The sequence below is a fragment of the Tamandua tetradactyla genome, chromosome 6 (assembly GCF_023851605.1).
Source record: "Tamandua tetradactyla isolate mTamTet1 chromosome 6, mTamTet1.pri, whole genome shotgun sequence".
NCBI lineage: Eukaryota > Metazoa > Chordata > Mammalia > Pilosa > Myrmecophagidae > Tamandua > Tamandua tetradactyla.
The window spans coordinates 29,475,494-29,493,397 of record NC_135332.1 but is presented as its reverse complement, the minus strand read 5'-3'; the positions used below and the strand labels follow the sequence as shown (position 1 = coordinate 29,493,397).

The 17,904-nt window shown below is 36.8% G+C and overlaps 1 protein-coding gene across 3 annotated transcripts in view; it reads left to right on the top strand.

The window, feature by feature from the left end:
- SKAP1 (src kinase associated phosphoprotein 1) overlaps positions 1-17,904 on the top strand; it is a 312,290-nt gene that overhangs the window by 211,156 nt on the left and 83,230 nt on the right. The window contains exon 1 of one of the 3 annotated variants that reach the window (XM_077164649.1): positions 1,431-3,709. The exons of 1 other annotated variant lie outside the window; for it this stretch is intronic. The gene's annotated coding sequence lies outside the window, so the exon portion shown is untranslated. Of the gene's footprint in view, positions 1-1,430; positions 3,710-17,904 lie in introns of those variants that run through there. One more of the 3 variants, XM_077164648.1, reaches the window with a different exon arrangement.

Below are 17,904 nucleotides of genomic sequence, written 5' to 3'. Positions count from 1 at the left end.
GAACCTATCTACAATGTTATGATTTAAACACATAGAAATGGGGGAGGATAGAAGTAAGAATGGAGAACTGAGAGTGAAGGAGCTATACATCCATAAATGCATAATTGTGGGAAAATGTGGGGGTATATTTAGCAAACACCAAGTAGTGCATTTTGAGGGGGGGTTTTTTTTTTGAGTTTTTTAAATTTTATTTATTTATTAAACATAACAACACACAAACACAAACATTCTTACCATATGATCATTCCATTCTTGGTATATAATCAATAACTCACAATATCATCACACAGTTGTATATTCATCATCATGATAATTTCTTAGAACATTTCCATCAATTCAGAAAAAGAAAACAAAAAAAATTCATACATACCATACCCCTTACCCCTCCCTTTCATTGATCACTAGCGTTTTAATCTACTAAATTTATTTTAACATTTGTTCCCCCTATTATTTATTTATTTTTAATCCTTATGTTTTACCTGTCTGTCAATAAGGTAGATAAAAGGCGCATCAGACTCAAGGTTTTCACAATCACACAGTCACATTGCAAAAGCTATATCATTATACAATCATCTTCAAGAAACATGGCTAATGGAACACAGCTCTACATTTTCAGGTAGTTCTGAGGGGGGTTATTTAAGTGTAGAAGAATGAAAAGAGAGAACTGTAAAGGTAAAGCAGTCCAGTTTATAGAAACCTTTGAGTGTCAATCTAAGGCCTAATATTTGGCTTAATTGAAGCTCTTTAAGACTATAATCAATATCCTTTGCTTTAGATGTCATTCAGATAACTACATTACTTATGCCTTCCATTTTATATGTAAGCTGATCTTTGTATAGCCCCTACAATGTACCAGACTCTGTTTTCTAAGTGATTTACCAATGTTGATGTCTCTAATCCTCCTAATAACCCTATTAAAAAAAGGACTCTTATTGTACCTATTTTACAGATAAGTAAACTGAGGTACAGAAAAGTTAAGTAACTTGCCCAAAGCCACAACTATTAAAGTGTTAGGGCTGGAACTCAAACCCATTTGTTATACTGTTGTAGAAAACATATTAGTACCACACTCATCTTTCTTTATTTCAAATAATGCAGTACCTAAAAGCATATGTAAAAATGAAAATATTGAGTAAAACGAACTATTACAGAACAGCCATTCTCTAAGCATAATGAAGGCACTTTCACCCAAACTCTTTCTGAACAAGCAGCCTATCACTATCATTATTATTATCTAAGAAGTTTCCACTTTTTTACAGAATGTGTTCATAAAAATGCTGCTTTTAAAAATCAGATTGTGGGTTGTGTTTTTAAAAAGCAACAAACATTTTTGAAAAATACAAATATCTCAAAGATTCAAAAGGGGCAATTCTCCAGCCATATCTAAAAGGAAGATATTCACTATTTTCCAGGTTCCTGATATTTTAGATTCCACAGTTTTGGAGCTGCGAAGAGTCCCTAGGCAGATGCTTTCCCAAGTATAAAACTGCTTCCTAGGAAGGAAGGAGTGTCAGAAGGTCATTCGTTCCTCAAGTGTCCAAACTCTTCAAGAAAAGAAGTGCATTCTTTTCCAGTTTCTGAGCTAAGCAAGACCTGGTATTGAGTTACTACTTCCAGAAACCTTCTGTTTTCATCAAATATGAATATGGTCCTAGTTCCAGACTCGTGAACAAGAGGAAGGAACCCACACAGCATTTTGGCGATTCTAGAAGAAAGAACAAAAGCCATTACACTATTCAGCTCTTATTTATTTTGTTTGTTTGTAACTAGTATAATTTTTAACAAATTATTTGAGCCAGTTTCCCAGTGAAATGCATCTTCCTTCTTCTAAGATCATGTTTTTGCCAGGCAGTTAGATAATTTCTTAGTCTAATCAAATCCCTTCTTTGAGGTTCCCAAGCTTCCTTTACTGCACTATAACTATACCATCAGCAAAGTTTTTCATCCCCTTCCATCTACTTCTAAATGTTTGCTGAAATGAACTCTCAACAGGAAGTAAACTTGCCTGACATGGCCCAGCTGTGAGTGAGGCTTGAGTGAGAGGTATTTATGACCTGACAGGAAGATAAAGATAAAGATAAAGATGAAGCTGACTTGGTGGCTGTTAGCAAGGGAGAAGGAAATGTTTATGACCCCATCTGCTGGCGTTTCAATAGGATAGAACTGCCTTTATGGCGTCAATCTCCCCTGTGACTTCCTTCCATTTGGGGAGCGATATCTTATTTCAAGATGTTCCCACCAAACACGCTGTTGTCCCCTTTGTTTTGGGGTGAGGGAGGAAGGAAGGACTTTGTTACTGGAATGTGGGATGGGGCAGTATTTATGGTTATGACTCAAGTTGGAGAAAAGCCTTCATTGGAGTTGATTGTATAGGTCCAGAAAAGTTGCCATGCATTCTGCTACTTCCTTAAATGTTATCCACACTGAAAACAGAACTGTATTAGCTGTGGTCGTTATCAGGCATTAAGGCTTACCATTTTCTAACACTATTATACCTAGAATTATTGTAGCTTGATTTCCTTGCCCATTGGGTGGAAATATCTTTTATTTTGTTAGTTCCTTGATTCTTGTCTTTTATTTAACTTCTCCTGCTTTCCTTCTCCTCAACTTTTTTTTCCTCTCTTTTTCCTAAAGAAGACACTCTTAAAACTAACAGGTACAGTGTCTGCTCAGTTCCAAATGTGTTCATATTAAAAAAGCAGAATGAAAATGACCCTTTCTTAAAACTAGTTCAGATTAAGAGTCTGCAATTAAGTTGATATTTATTTTAGAGAGAATGCATCTTACAGTGCCAAAAATTTAGGAATATTCTTGCAATACAATACCTTGTGCATCACTGAAACCTGTTTTATATATATTGATGGTATTCATTTTACTGCAAAATAAGTATTTATCCCTCAGTCTTATTTGTACTTCCCTTAGGCCCATTAGTACAGATTAAATTTGGACATTAAATTACCCGAATAAGGCAATATGTGTAAATCAGAGACTTTAGCTTTAATGGTACTATTTGTGTGGATATGTGTGACCATGTTCAGTATGGCCTTTTCATTCCTTTGCAAAAACAGGGTTGGTTTTTTTTTTTTTTTTTTTTTTTGCATTTTAGTGCTAAGATCTTATTTCTGAAAGATGAATTATTTACCAAGTTACACACACAAAGAGTTCAAAATTACAAAGGAAGTGACTTTTCTATCTCTGTTAGGTTTATTTTAATGAAAGATTCCAGGGGAGAATTTATGTTTTGGGTAAATTACCCAAATCTGGGCTTGTATGTCTCCTTAAGAACCAATCTTCATTTTCATTGGGCGGGGGGATGCTTGCTCAAATATTTTGAGAATTCTACACTAATATTTTGTTTAAATGGGAAAGTCCCGTAGTTAAGTTGGGCGAATTAGTTATAATCTTTGTATCTGATTATATAAAGACTAGAAGGTAATACTGTGTGACAAGTTACATTTTGCATCATAGCCCAGCCAGGTACAGTTAATCCACGAAGTGGAAATATTCCGGTGGCAGTGTTCCTTCAGGGAAGTGGAGCTGTCACTGAAATAAAACCTCATAAAAGCACTGTTATGTCATAATGCCGAGATGTGACCTTTGACTTTTCCAGAAGTTCCTCCAAAAAAATATTCTGCCATTTCTTCTGCAGTGTAGAAGACTTCTCCTAAGTCTCAGACTACTTCTAAGTCTTGGTACGTTCAATAGACCAGTAAGTCCATTTCCAACCCTACTTATCCAGTGTAATTTCTGAGAATAATTTGATAGGCCTGCCAGGGGAGGGCCTAGCAATTTTCTGAGACCTTCTTTTGAGTTACAGGTTACCAAGTGGCATTCCTGTTAACAGAGGTTCAAATCATACCATCAAATGGTTCAAACCACATAACTTCCTGTCTTAGGAGTTAAGCTAGTTTCCTAACCCTCCCTTGCAGTGGTTAACTCCACTGAGAAGCTTTCTATCAGCAATAATAGCTTCAAGGTGGGAAATAAAAAATGGAGAGTGTTTAAATTGTTAATGGGTTTCATGTTCTTGTCACTGTTGAGGGTTTGTTCCCTTTTATAAACTCATAGTTTTTGGTTGACATTGCTTTTATGCGAGCCATCAGCCAGTTGGTGATGGTGTTGCTGTGTTAGACCATTACTGCCGGATTGTATTTGCAGTAAAGAAGGAGAATGGAGGCTGTAAATCTGCAGCTGGAGATTTAGGGCTCTGTTACTCTGCAGTTTAGGCCCATGTGCTAGGGAGTCCATTCTCCAACAGAATTATATCCTCCAAACATGCCTTCCCAGGCACTGATCGACGACATTCATTCCCAGGGCTACCAAGGCACTTAATACGGCTAATTCAGTTAAAGAAGCCTGAGGGTTGAGGTGGATGAGCCTCTCTCCCTGCTGGAAGCCAGATACCAGGCAGGTTTGCTATGCTGCTTTATCCCTTCCCCCATGTGAATCTGTGAGGAGAAGCATTTACTGCAAGCACAGAGGACAAATAAGAAAATGCTTCTGATGCTGTTGGACTCAGTTCTTCAAGCAGGAAATTCCACCTTACCCAACTTCCACATTAACCCCTTTTCCCATTATCAGCAATACTCAGGAAATACATTCTTTTAGAACTCAGGATGTGCCAGTGGTCTTGATGTCTTGACATCATTTTATGAAACAACCATCAAAGTATGCAAGGCAAGACAGTCAGTGCTTTGGGAATAGATATTTAAAATGTATGAAAAATTTCCCATCCTGACCCAGTCCATTGATTTTGAATATAGCCATTTTGGAATGGTTACTATTAGATTACTGATGGATTCAGATATATTTCTGAAAGAAATAAATATTAAATATATTTACAATAGCTTTATTAATCATGTATCATTTCTACTACTAGGTGTTTTAAAGTGAAAAGAATGCTGGAATATCTCTTTGGCTGGCAAAAGTTTTAAGCACAGCTTTAAATTTGTTTTGTTTAGCTTTGTTTGGCCTTCCCCAGAGAGGAAGCATGTTAAATACAAACTCATCCGCATGATCCATCGGAGGCATCTGGGCCTGCTTTCTGTGTCAGCTGTGGCACAAATGTGCATGATTTAACCATACAACTATTGAACCAGCATTGGCCTATTAAGACTTGAGATGATCTGTTCATTAGCTGTCAGCCCAAATTGAGCTTGAAGCCTGCTGCAAACGATCTAATTTTCATAATTATACAGAACCTTCACACCCTCCTTCCCTTCAGTGCCACCTACCTCCATGCATGCACACAGAGGAGTAAACACATACAGACATTGAACGGCACTGTCCCTGGAGATTCATCAGGCCCCTTGCCTGAAAATGCACTGAGTTCATCCAGGGGTCAGTCCTGGCTCTGACTTCCTGTTTGAGGAGCCCCATGTGTGGTGCTCTAGCATCGCTAGAGGCTAGTGATGACTAAGTAACCTTTTCACACCGTAGCCTCCCACCAAGAAACAAGGCCCCTTATGATCCTGGATCTGGAGTGATTAGGGCACAACAAATACCTTTTTAATATATAAGGTGGAACTAATGCCAATACAAATAGCACTTTACTGTCTCGTGGCCTTATGTTAATATAAAGAGGACAGAGCAATTGTCTTTAAGGATGAAGAATTTTAAAGACAATCTGATTTAGTCTCGGTGCACACTAGGGATTTTGATCATTTGGCAGTTGCTTAAGGCTACCTCTGAGCTTTACCTGACCCTAGTGTCCAAAGGAAATTATACTATGTGTGGTGTTCAGCTGGTAATGTCCCTGTAGATAACCTGGCCTGAAATGTGGACCATTGGAACCAGGCAATGCTTTCAAGTTTAACCCCTTAGTACCTGCGCTAAACAGTACATCCTTCAAGGATTAGGTCATTCTGATGCCCCTCCAGTAATTCCACTGGAACTACCCCGCACAATAAACCACATGGTTTCTGAACATCTATTGCCCATGTGTCAAGTGTGGGGAGACAGCATTTTACTAGGATCTTCTAGTATAACCTCAGGTTTTTTGAGGCAGCCGAGGCTTAAATGCCTTGTCTTAACATGGGACAACTGTATTTCTACACTGGTCGTCAATTGTCTTTGCCCTTAGAGGGCATTTGCTGCAACTCAGGGGTTCTATCGTTAGAAAAAGTGAACTTATTTCCTGTCTCCATTGCTTTTTTGCCCTTCTTTTTTTTTTTTTTTATCATGAGTGGAGACTGAGTTCATTACTCAAACCTTGGCTTTTCCCTGAAGTCCATTGTTTACAGAGAGACATTTGGGTCCCTGGGGCTCACTCCCATAAAACCTTATTATCATATATTTCAAGGCATAAACTTCAGTTGTCAGCTCAGGAGCACAGTTTTTAAAGCCCTGGCTGCTCTTGTTTTTCTTCTGCTTCATTCTGGCTTATTTTTCTTTCAGCTTTGGCTTTTTTTCTCTCTCTCTCATCTCAAGCAATGCTTAGTTCCAAGCTGGCTAGCTCCTTATTCCACTAATTAGACAAGAAGTCCAGAGAGGCCATTATTAGATTCTGAGAATCTTTATCAGAGTCCATTATGGCTTTAAATGCTACACAAACATTTTACTAACTGAACCCATGAAGATTTCAGTCAATCCATCCTTGGTCTTTAGCATCTACCTTCTTTTGTACCTATAGAGTTATGTTACTGATGATAAAGGTTCTTAACAGCTTATTTTTTCTGTGTATTAATTTTCTTAGAGACAGTGATTTAGTGCTCTTTCTCACTCTCCCTCTCTGTCTCTGTCGCTCTCTCTCATTCTAATTACTAATGTCTCCAGTGATGGGGGTGGAGGTGTTCTGAGAAGGCTTCTTTTCCTTGGTGGGGTATGTGTGAGTGTGTGTAAATGTCACATGTATTAATGTCACCAGTGAGTAGGATTCATGGTTGCCTGTTTTTCTCTCATTTTTTATTCAGATTTAGGAATTATTTGTATGGACCAATGGTCTCCCTTTTCTTTCAATGGAAGAATAATTCTGCATTATAATATAGTAACTGCAAAAGAAAGCACTTTTTCTATTTCATTCTTTTCTTTCTTAATTCACTGTCTAGTGAGTTTCTGATTGACTCACAGACCAATTAAAGTAAAATTTAATGGAAGAATAGATTAACTCCCTGAGGTTTCCCTACCATCCATCACATTTTTATAGCAGGAGCTGTGAGGAAGCTCATAACTTCATGCTGTGAATGTGATAATAAAGAGGGCACGGAGAGGATTCCGATTTACTGCCCGGCTGATGTTCGCCAGGACAGAATTTACTGCCCAATCCCCTTCCCCTTTTTATTCAGGAGGAGGTCACTAGATCTGCCCTCGGCCTGGGTGTAAGATACTGAAGGGCAGATTGTCAGGTCGAGTTTCTTTCCCTTTAATTGGGATGGCAGGGGGAGGGAATGTGAATTTCATTGTTCAGAGATGGATGTGTTAAATTCATTTTTGTCTTCAGGAAGCTGCTGTCACCCCAAGTGTTCATATTTTTAAAGAGTGCATTTGATTTGTTACTATTCACTAGCATAGAAATCCAGAAATAATACCAGGTATGTCTGCTGCCAAGTCACTAAGTCATTGTCTTTTATCTTCAGGCTTTTCTGGATAACTAAAGATGCCTCTCTCTCTGCATCTCCATAGTCAACATCAATGTCTTCTCCTGGGCATCTTTAATTTGAGGGTCTCAAGGCTTTTGTAATCATTATTTTAATCTTTTTGTTAAATCCAAAATAACCTACTACTAGCCTTCCAATCATTTTTCCAATTAACTCATGTTTCCCCATTTCATCTTAACAATGAAGTGTGGCAGAAATCATAACATAGTGGCAGTCATATGATGAAGCTCCATACCCATCCCTAAGATAAATTTTGTACATTAACATTTTTACTTCATGTAGCAGGACATTTATTTTGAGGCCTAAAGTGTTTAAACCTTTGTCAAGTTTCATGACTATATTATATATAATTTTCAGAAGCTCAGTGAGATGGAATCAATATTTAAAAGTACTGATTCAAATTGTCCTAAAAGTCAAAACGTATGACTTGAACTCATCATCTAGCTCTGCCCGCACCAACCCACTCTTCTTCCTGTATACCACATCTTAGGAATGGGTTACCTAGTGCTATAGGTTGGAAACCTGGGAATTGTCCTCGATTCTATTTCTCCCTCACCCCAAAAATCTCACTGGCTGCTAAGGCCCACTGAATATTCCTCTTCAGTGTCTCTGGAAACCATTCCCTTCAGGCCATTCTCTTGCCTTAGTTCAAGCTTCTCATTGTCTCTTTTTTGGACTGTTAAGACTGTCTTTCAGATGATCTCCCTGTCTTCTGTCTCATCTCCCTCCAACCCATCTTTAAAGTTACTAAAAGAATCATCCCTCTAAAATGCAAATTTTATAATGTTATTGCTAAAAATACTTAAATGACTTTCCATTGCTACAGGATAAATTTAAACTTTGACATGGCTTATACAACTGTTAGTAAAACAGTAAAGTAGAGCTTCTTGACTCAGAGCTATGATTTCTAGATTTGGAGAAGTATCATGGTGTTTCCAGTTTTTTATTTTGACAAGACTATTTTAAAAATAAATACCACGTTCTGGGCAGGCTGAGGTGGCTCAACAGGCAGAGTTGTCGCCTGCCATGCCGGAGACCCAGTTTCTATTCCCGGTGCCTGCCCAAGCAAATAAATTAATTAATTAATACTGTGGACACTTTCTGTCCACACAGTTTAATAAAAAGAAATATTTTAATGTCAGAAAATAGGAAGAACATAAGTTCAAATTAAGGGATAGAATTTTATATTGCATAACTATTTAGGTTTATTTTAAAAGGCATGATGTAGTCCTTTATTTTCTTGTGGACTTAAAAAGCTTTTATTATGTTCCCTTACTGTATTTGGGAAGCACTGGTTAAGTAAATGGCCCTTAGAATCAGAAAGAGCTAGATTTGTAATGCAGCTTCATTACTTAACAGTTCTATGTGCACAAGCAAGTTGCTTACCCTCACTGAATTCAACTTCTTTTATAAAATAGAGATAATAGTTAGTACTTCTTAGTGTTTTGAAGTTTACATGATATAATTCATATAAATGCTTGACTAGTGCCTGGCACATAGTAAGCACTTCACAATACTAGATATTACTATTTTGACCTCCTGGCCTCATCACTATCACTCCCCCACAAGCACCCTTTGTCTGCAGAAATACTAAATGACTTTCCAAGTCATTGCCTGGACCAAACATATTCTTGTACACTGTGGCACATGCTTTTCTCTTGGCCTGGAATCCGGTTCTTTCCACTTGAATGTTGGATGATTTCCTACTTTCTTCAAGATTCAGCCCAGACTTCAATGTCTCAGTTAATATCCCTTTTCATTTCTCCTCTATTAGCAAATGGTCTTCCATGGTCCCGTAACACTTTGTAGTTTGCCAGATTCACACCAAGGGCTCATCAAAATTTTTAAAATTTAATTTCATTAAGTGATTAAGTAAGTTATTATGTAATACTATAGAAAGAAATTTATATTTGAGGGTTAGTCACTTTTTATTCCTTAATCCAATGAATATCCAGTAAGAACCTGTTATGGTACATAAACTACTGCATAGAATGTGTTCCAATAATAATAGCACGGTGTTCATTGTTTGGGAAGGGTTAGTCATTCTCCTCTGTGCTCTTGTAGAACCTGGTAAAAGCCCTAATACTAATGGCAATTTGTATTATAATTATTTGTCTATATTCTGTGACATCTAGATTGAATTCCTTGAGGGCTGTTATCTTATTCATTTGTCTCTCCTGTACCTAAAATTTGAAGATGCTCAGTGTGTATTTATTGAATAAATGAAGGAATATCAGAAAGCATTGTTTACTTTAAAAGCTTTACTTTTTGTTTTTGTTTTTGTTTTTTTTTTCTTTCTATTATTGTTTTAATTCTTATTCTGTTGTCTTTTTATTTCTTTTTCTAAATCGATGCAAATGTACTAAGAAATGATGAATATGCAACTATGTGATGTTATTGAGAATTACTGATTGTACATGTAGATTGGAATGATTTCTAATTGTTTTGTTAATTCTTTTTTTAATTAATAAAAAAATAGTTTTTAAATAAAAGAAAGCTTTACTTTTTAAAAGTAAAGTGCATAAGTGTATTGTTGTGCTTAATTTTGAAATGACATGATCGTCTTATATATCTTAACTATAAAAAACAGTTCAACCCCTTTTCTGTGGTGGGCTCACATGAATTTGATCCTTTCAGTCATGTCTGCAGCTCCATCCAAAAGCCTGAGGTGGTTTCCCTCTAAAATAAATGGATTTATCCTAAGCCATTTCTCAAAAAAGGCAAGTATGATCCTTTGAACTGCATATCAGACCATTGTAACAAAAATAGATATTCTAGTATGTTATGTTGTGTTTGACTGTAAGTTCATTGTGGGTAAATCAGGGGAAAGAGGTATGATTGGTGGTCCAAGCACATGCAAGACTTGCCTCTTGGTGATTTTATTCTTGGAATGGAATAGCATCTTACACTTGCAGTGCTCTCAGTGCCATAATTTGGATTTGGGAGGTGAAAACCAACATTCCCTTCTATCTTCAGTTATGCTGCACTACAGAAAACTGTGCTTCGAGGGGAATTAAACATCTCTCTGATCATGCATGCCCCCACTTTAAAACAATGTGCCGCAGCTTCTTGGGAATTCTGTCGTTTATCCTTTATCACAGTTACCTTAGCACAGGATGAAATGATTGCATTCCAGGGTTTTGCTGTAGTTGAACTTGTTCTGCAGTTTGGTACTAAATGGAGTCTGTGAGCAACATTGATGAACTCACTGAAAGAATTAATGCTAACATTTGAAACTGTTCAGACGTCACAGTTATATGACAAGTTAGAACAGTTACTACTTTATAGACGTGTAACTGCTGTGATGCATAACGATACATGATTATTCTGTGAATCCTCCTTTTGTTCATTTCTCAGTTTCTTTGTAGATCAGACCTACCCCCAAGCTTGATGTCCTTTTACTGCCTATTTCCTTTGTAAATCAACAAATACTAGATACCCACACTGTTTCACATCTCTGTTTTTTCTGTATATTGTTCCTTTATTCTTAGAGAACTCCTATTCGTCCTTTAATACCCAGCTTGGTCTTTGTGTCCTCTGTGAAGTCTTCACACACACACACATACACACATTGAGAAAATGAACATTTCTAGAGCTCATGCTAGGAAATTCATGACAAGATCTATGTTTGATGCATTTACAAATCTTACCCTGCTTAATCCTCACAAAACTTTCCAAGTAGTTGTTATCTCCATTTTCAAAATATAAAACCAAAGCTAAGAGTAATTGAAATATTTTCCTTAAAGCACTATGGCCAAAACCAAGGTTTGCAGAATTTCAAAACTGATATTTGTTCTACCAATGCCATGCCACCACTCATCTTCTTTATCTGTTTCGTATTAGTGTATATATCTAAATTTGCTTTTTACTCATCACATTCTATTGTGTTATGCATTTTTTTAAAAGTAACTACTTGAAAGCAGGGTTTATTTCTTATTTATCTTGGTACCCACAGGGATCTCAGAACATTTCCTGACACATAACAGACACTTAATAAAGGTTTACAAAACTGGATTGGATTAGATTAAAATTGAATTGAACTGAATAACCTATTGCCTCAAATCTTAGAATTTTACATTTCTGATAATGTCTTGGGCTCTGGTGTCATTGCCCTTGTACCAGGTGACGTGTGAATTCCGTTGACCATGTCCTCCAGCCTTGTACCAACTTCATCCTAAAAAATTGCCCATCTTTCTATGAATGTGTTTTAAGAACACAATCATTAGCATATATAAGTTCCTAGAAAACTGTCTTCTAATTCATATATACTGTAATCAGTGAAGTATACTCAGTCTTCTAGGAATAATTAAAATATTCTGTGACTCTAATTAAAGTAGTCTGGATATTTTTAAGAAACATATATATAAGAACCAACTGAGTGCTGACATCAAGTTAATTGTGTTATTTTTAGTGGAGCTATCATTGGAGACAGCAGCATGGCACTCAATGCCTTTTTTAATCCTCATATCAGGATGTAAAATGTTAAATAACTAGCATCCTGAACTCTTAAGAGGAAGGCACTAAGGCATAAATAAATAAAACTGTTATGAAAATCCAGAAAATTATCTAAGTGCATTTGAATAAGAATTCATGTAGTTATTAAGTTGTATACTATGGACATAAATGCTCTTAACATCTTTTATTGCCAAACACAAATAGGCATACAACTTAGAATCCTTACCATATAATGATGGGGGGAACCAGAGATAAAAGAAACTGCTGTGCTTACATTTTTGCCCCTATAAGAAATCATAGTTTGCCCATATTTTATACAAGTACGATAAAATTTTGTTGTATTATATTTGATCTGTTTATATTAGAAATCATTCTTATTTTTACTAGATATCAGAATTTGTCCCCTTCTTTCTAGTCCTTTTCTCCCAACCTTGGCACACTCCAGCAAAACCATATTTTCTAGCATTATGGTTCCTTTACTTTTCTTTTGAAGTGAAGAGTTTCCACCCTTTCCTTTTAATAGTCTCCTTTATCTTAATCCTGATTAAACTTTGAACCCCACTGCAAGTTAGCATCATTTCATTTGCCATGGCTGCAATAGGTTTCTTTTAAATGGGCTCTCCAGAACTGGTGACCTCCCCAGATTGTGATGGCCATTTAGCCACGACTGCCTCAGAAATCTTGGTGGAGGTGGAACATTTCTTTTGTAAAATTTAATTAGGAAATCCTCACCAAAATCATCCTTCTCTAGTTCTTTACTGTTTCCCATGATTAGGATGGACCAAGATGTATCTCTTGCAAATAATCAAGACACAATGCCTTGACCAAAAGGGGGAAGAGAGAAATGAGACAAAGTTTCAGTGGCTGAGAGATTTCAAACAGAGTTGAGAGGTTATCATTGGAGGTTATTCTTACACGTTATATAGCTATCCCTTTTTAGTTTATGGTATATTGGAGTGACTAGAGGGAAGTACCTGAAACTATTGAACTGAATTCCAGTAGCCTTGATTCTTGAAGATGATTGTATAATTATATAGCTTTTACAGTGTGACTGTGGATTGTGAAAACCTTGTGTCTGACACTCCCTTTATCCAGGGTATGGACAGATGAGTAGAAAAGTAAAGACAAAAAAAAAAAAAAAATAGGAGTGTATAAGGGTTAAAAAAAATTGGGTAGATTGCAATACTAGTGGTCAATAAGAGGAGGGTAAGGGGTATGGGATGTATTGTTTTTTCTTTTTTCTTTTTTTTCTTTTTCTGGAGTGATGATGTTCTAAAAATGATCGTGGTGATGAGTACACAACTATGTGACAACATCGTGAGCCATTGATTGTATATTTGGATGGACTGTATGGTGTGTGAAGATATCTCAATAAAAATATTTTTTTTAAAAAGACGCAGTGATTCACACAAGGACTCAACCATGGTTTTGGGTATCTGCTAAGAATTCTGGCTCTGGATCATCTTTGACCCTAAGAGAAAAAGAAAGATCAAAAAGCGAATTTATATGGAAATACTAGAAACTATTGTTTGGATTTGGTACTCTGAAGTTCTGGAGTTAATCATTATTTTGCGGAATCCTGAATGATGTTGCTTGTGGCTTTTCTATGCAGGCGGCGCCCCCATGGGAGTCCCACTAACGGTCTTTTGTCAGGCACTATCAGCAGTATTGAGCCAACTTGAGCACCCTATTATTAATCCTGTTCTCCCAGTGACATGACGGCGATCGATGTCTGAACAAGCTATTGAAACTGTAGCAATCAAGTGGACTCCAGTTAATCCAATGGGATACTTACTCAGAGCCTATGGGAAGGGCAGGGAATTTTTTTCTAACTCTGTACTGTTACCATATCCATACACAATTTGTTTGCATAATTTGGGTAAAAAGTAACATTTACCCAGGCCTATAAAATACACAATGGAACCCTTACTGATGACTCAAATGCATTCATATCACCTTTGCAGCCATCTGCTACTTCTGTAAATACATAAACTTGTGATCATTATATAAACATTTGTGCCTATGTAAATGTAAAGTAAGGGCACTGAAATGTTTGTGTGGAAAGGTAACCACCTGGTGATGTTTTTGGACTCACAGAAATCAATCAGCAATGACAAAGAATAATATATGGAACATGAGATTATCAAATTTCCTGTCCCCCATTTCAGATGGAAGGAAATCTAAAATAGTCATGCCCCAACCTGGCTGTGCACACTAATTCCAGGCCCCATTTTCACAGATTCTGGTTTACTTCATCCATAGTGATACCCAGGAATATGCATTTTTAAGTTGTAAGGACTGGCCTAGAATAGCAGTTTGCAGGCTGTATTCCAAGTTGCTTTAGGGCTTCCTAAAATGTACCTAAGTGATTATAAGGTAGGGTAAACGTGGACAAGGGGAGAGAGGGCAAGGAAAGAGAGATCTCTCAGCTTTACTAGCAAGAGTATCAGCCTTGGCAACTGTGTTCATCTCTCTCAGCATCTTTCCTTTTTTATAATTTTTTAAATTACAACTTTATTGAGATTTGATTCACATGTCATCCAATTCTCCATTTAAAGTATACAAGTCTGTTGTTTTAGTATATTTACAAATATGTGTAACCATCACCACTGTCTAATTCCAGAACATCTTCAACCGCAGAAAGAAGCCCATACCCATTAACAGGTAATACCCACCCCCTGCTAGTCCCTCCCCCAACCTAGCTAGCCAACTACCAGTCTACTTTCTGTCTCTATGGTTTTATCAATCCTGGACATTTCATATAAATGGAATCATAAAATATCTCAAATTTCTTCAGTTTCTCTAACTGTATCTTTATCAGTAACATATACTTTTATTTCTTTTACATAGATATTTTTAGAAGAATAAATAGGATAGTATAAGAGAATAAGGAATTATAGAGGATAAAGCCAATGTCCCAGTCAGTGTAAGAATCTATTAACATGGGGTTTTATAATCCCTGATTAACCCTGAAATAGAAAGTGGGGCTTCCTGCCTTGGCCACCCTTGCACCCAGGCGCTGGTTTGGGAGGAGGTCTCCAGGATCTGAAGGACTTTTCTCATGCTAAGCCTAACCCTATCTTTTTATTATTATTATTAGAGAAGTTGTAGATAAAAATGAAAAATCATGCATAAAATACAGATTTCCCATAAACCACCCTATTAGGAACATCTTGCATTAGTGTGCTAATCCAGCCTTTTAGCAGCTTCCGCTCATTGGTCCTAGTGGTCCCACTAAACCCTGTTCCTATGGGACTAGCCCTTCAAATATTTGGGGACAGTTATCAGGTCTCAAGCTAAAATTCCCCTCTTTCTTAAATTGTTCCTTGATTGAAGCTCTCTCATCTATATGAAGTATTTATGTAGTACCCTAGTTCATATTATCTCTGTGGTTAAGTTAATTTGCTTTTACTTTCTACACCTGAGTTTCCTGGTTTTCACTCAAACCCCTTTCTTCAGCGGAGTTGTTGTTGTTTTCCAGTAAGCCCCACTGATTATTAGTTGTTCCTGAAATAAGAGTGTAATCACTGATCTGAGAGAATGCGTAGTGTGCAAGCTGCCTCTCAAATACGGCTGCATGATAGAATCACTTAGGGATTAGGGGAGTTTGTAAAAAGTGAAAATCTCCATTTACCTAGACCAAATATTCATTCTGGAGTCCAATGGACCAGGTGCAAAGCTCTGGAAACTATATTTTTAAGGTGTCCCAGTAGATGTAAATGCATCTGGTCTATGGACCAGTTGAAAACCATCACACACTACCTTGAGAACACTAAATCGTTTAAAAAAGCTGAAACAGAGAGACCTAAACCCTGCCTGTATCTACTCTTTAACTGGCGTGAGACCTATATACAAGCTGCTTAAATTCACAGAACCATCAGGAGGATTACATGAGATGATATGTTCAAGACACTTCATTGTCTGAAAGGACTATACAATGCCTGGTATATTTATGCAAGGACCAGCCGAGTTAATATTTTATTATGCCTCTCTTCTGTTCCATTTTGGTATATGCTTGTCTAATAAAGGTTTAGAACCTTACTTATAATCGCATATGCTTATTCATTCAAAAACAAGTCTAATAGATTATTTATCTTGTTTGTATATATGTTTTTATTTGTTTCAGGTAATCAGTTGGCAAATCAACTTTTGCTAGGCATAACGGTCTCTCTCCCCATCCAGCAGTTCTGTAAAAAATCTGCAGAACAAAACCTTCAAGTTTGACACAAAACAGAGCTTTATTGATGCCCTAACCTAGAATGGACATGAGAAGATATCCTGGCAGGCCCGCCCACAGGCAACAAGTTCTAAGAAACAGGTTACAACAAGAAAATGATCTGGTTTATTATTTTTAATTTAATGAATCTTGTTCCTGTAAAAATTGCAGGGCAGATATTCCAGGAAATAAGCATCTTTTTTTTAGACTTAGAGCAGACAGCTTAGTAGTGGCCAAAGCTGGGCAAGTGTTCCTGACCTACATTCCACTCCAAAAGAGCATTGCTAAAAGTGAGTAGGACTTTTTCAGTTCAAGGGCTGAGCCTGGATGCCCAGAGACTGTCAGCAAGGAGGTAAATTTTGAAATGAAGTTTTATGACGTGTGCACTTTCCACTAAAAACCAGACAGGGCCCAAGACTCATTTTTCAGAGTTCCCTGCCCTAACACAAGATGAGGAATGGTCTTTGGTCATTAGAGCTTGGTTTGGAATAGGCCAGAGGTGAAAGAGTAGCTGTTGGATTTCATTAATCTGGAGAATTATGTTTAGCTTAAAACTGCTTCCTTGTGTCCTTGTGTTTTTAGTTGAGTATGTAACATTGGTGTTCAGTATTAGGCAAAATACGTAAACACAAGATTAAGAAAAAAAGTTCTGGTGATGAATTGAAACTTTGAATAAAAAATTGCAAATATATTATGACAAAAAAAGGTTGTTTTGACAATTTAGGTTCAAACAGACAGCTGCTATTCATAATTTTCTTGCTTCATTTCTGACTCTTTGTAAAAAAACAAAAAAATTAATTTTTCATGTTTAAACTTTAGAATTCCCTGAAATGCATAGGCCAGACACTGATAAGTCTTGGGGATAAAGAGAATAAAATACAGGCCTTGCCCTCTGTGCTCCAGTTTCTTCATCTAAAAACAGGAGAGTATCTACCTGCTACAGTTGTTACGAGAATTGAATAAGTTGATTCATGTAAATCAGTTAGAGCAGTGACTGGCACGTAAGTGGAGTCTAATAAATATTAGCCAGGCTGTTTCCCCAGTTCTAACACAGTACTTAATTCATGGCTTAAATTATGCCTACCTTTGTCTGTGTGTTTGGTACAATTTGAGAATCTAATACAATCTTACAACAGTATCTTGATGATCCTGAATGATGATAAGTGGAAACCAACCTATAAAAGTATCTATGATTAGCTCTGGCCACATGCCAGAAAACATTAACGGCTATTGAGATGTCAGTACTATATGGAGGTTTATTAACAACATAAATGTGCTAAATCCTGTCCTTGAACTAGGCACAATACATTAGTGAAAAAATTAAAAGGCATTTTAGAGACTTTTCTTTGGTGATTTAAAAAAGTCACTCCCAGCCCCAAACTCACACACACACACACACACACACACACACACACACTGCTTATCTGATGATGGTTCCAATAATCTTGAAAAAATTGAATTGAAACAGTGTTTCACTACAAGTAAGCCTGCAACTTAATTCTAGATATTTAAATATGGGTCATAAGATCTGTACTACTCATCAATGCTCAGGTATACATACATACATAGAAACATACTTTGAGATACATGAGGAAATTTATAGCTCCCATATTTTCCTCCATTCGTCAAACATTTATC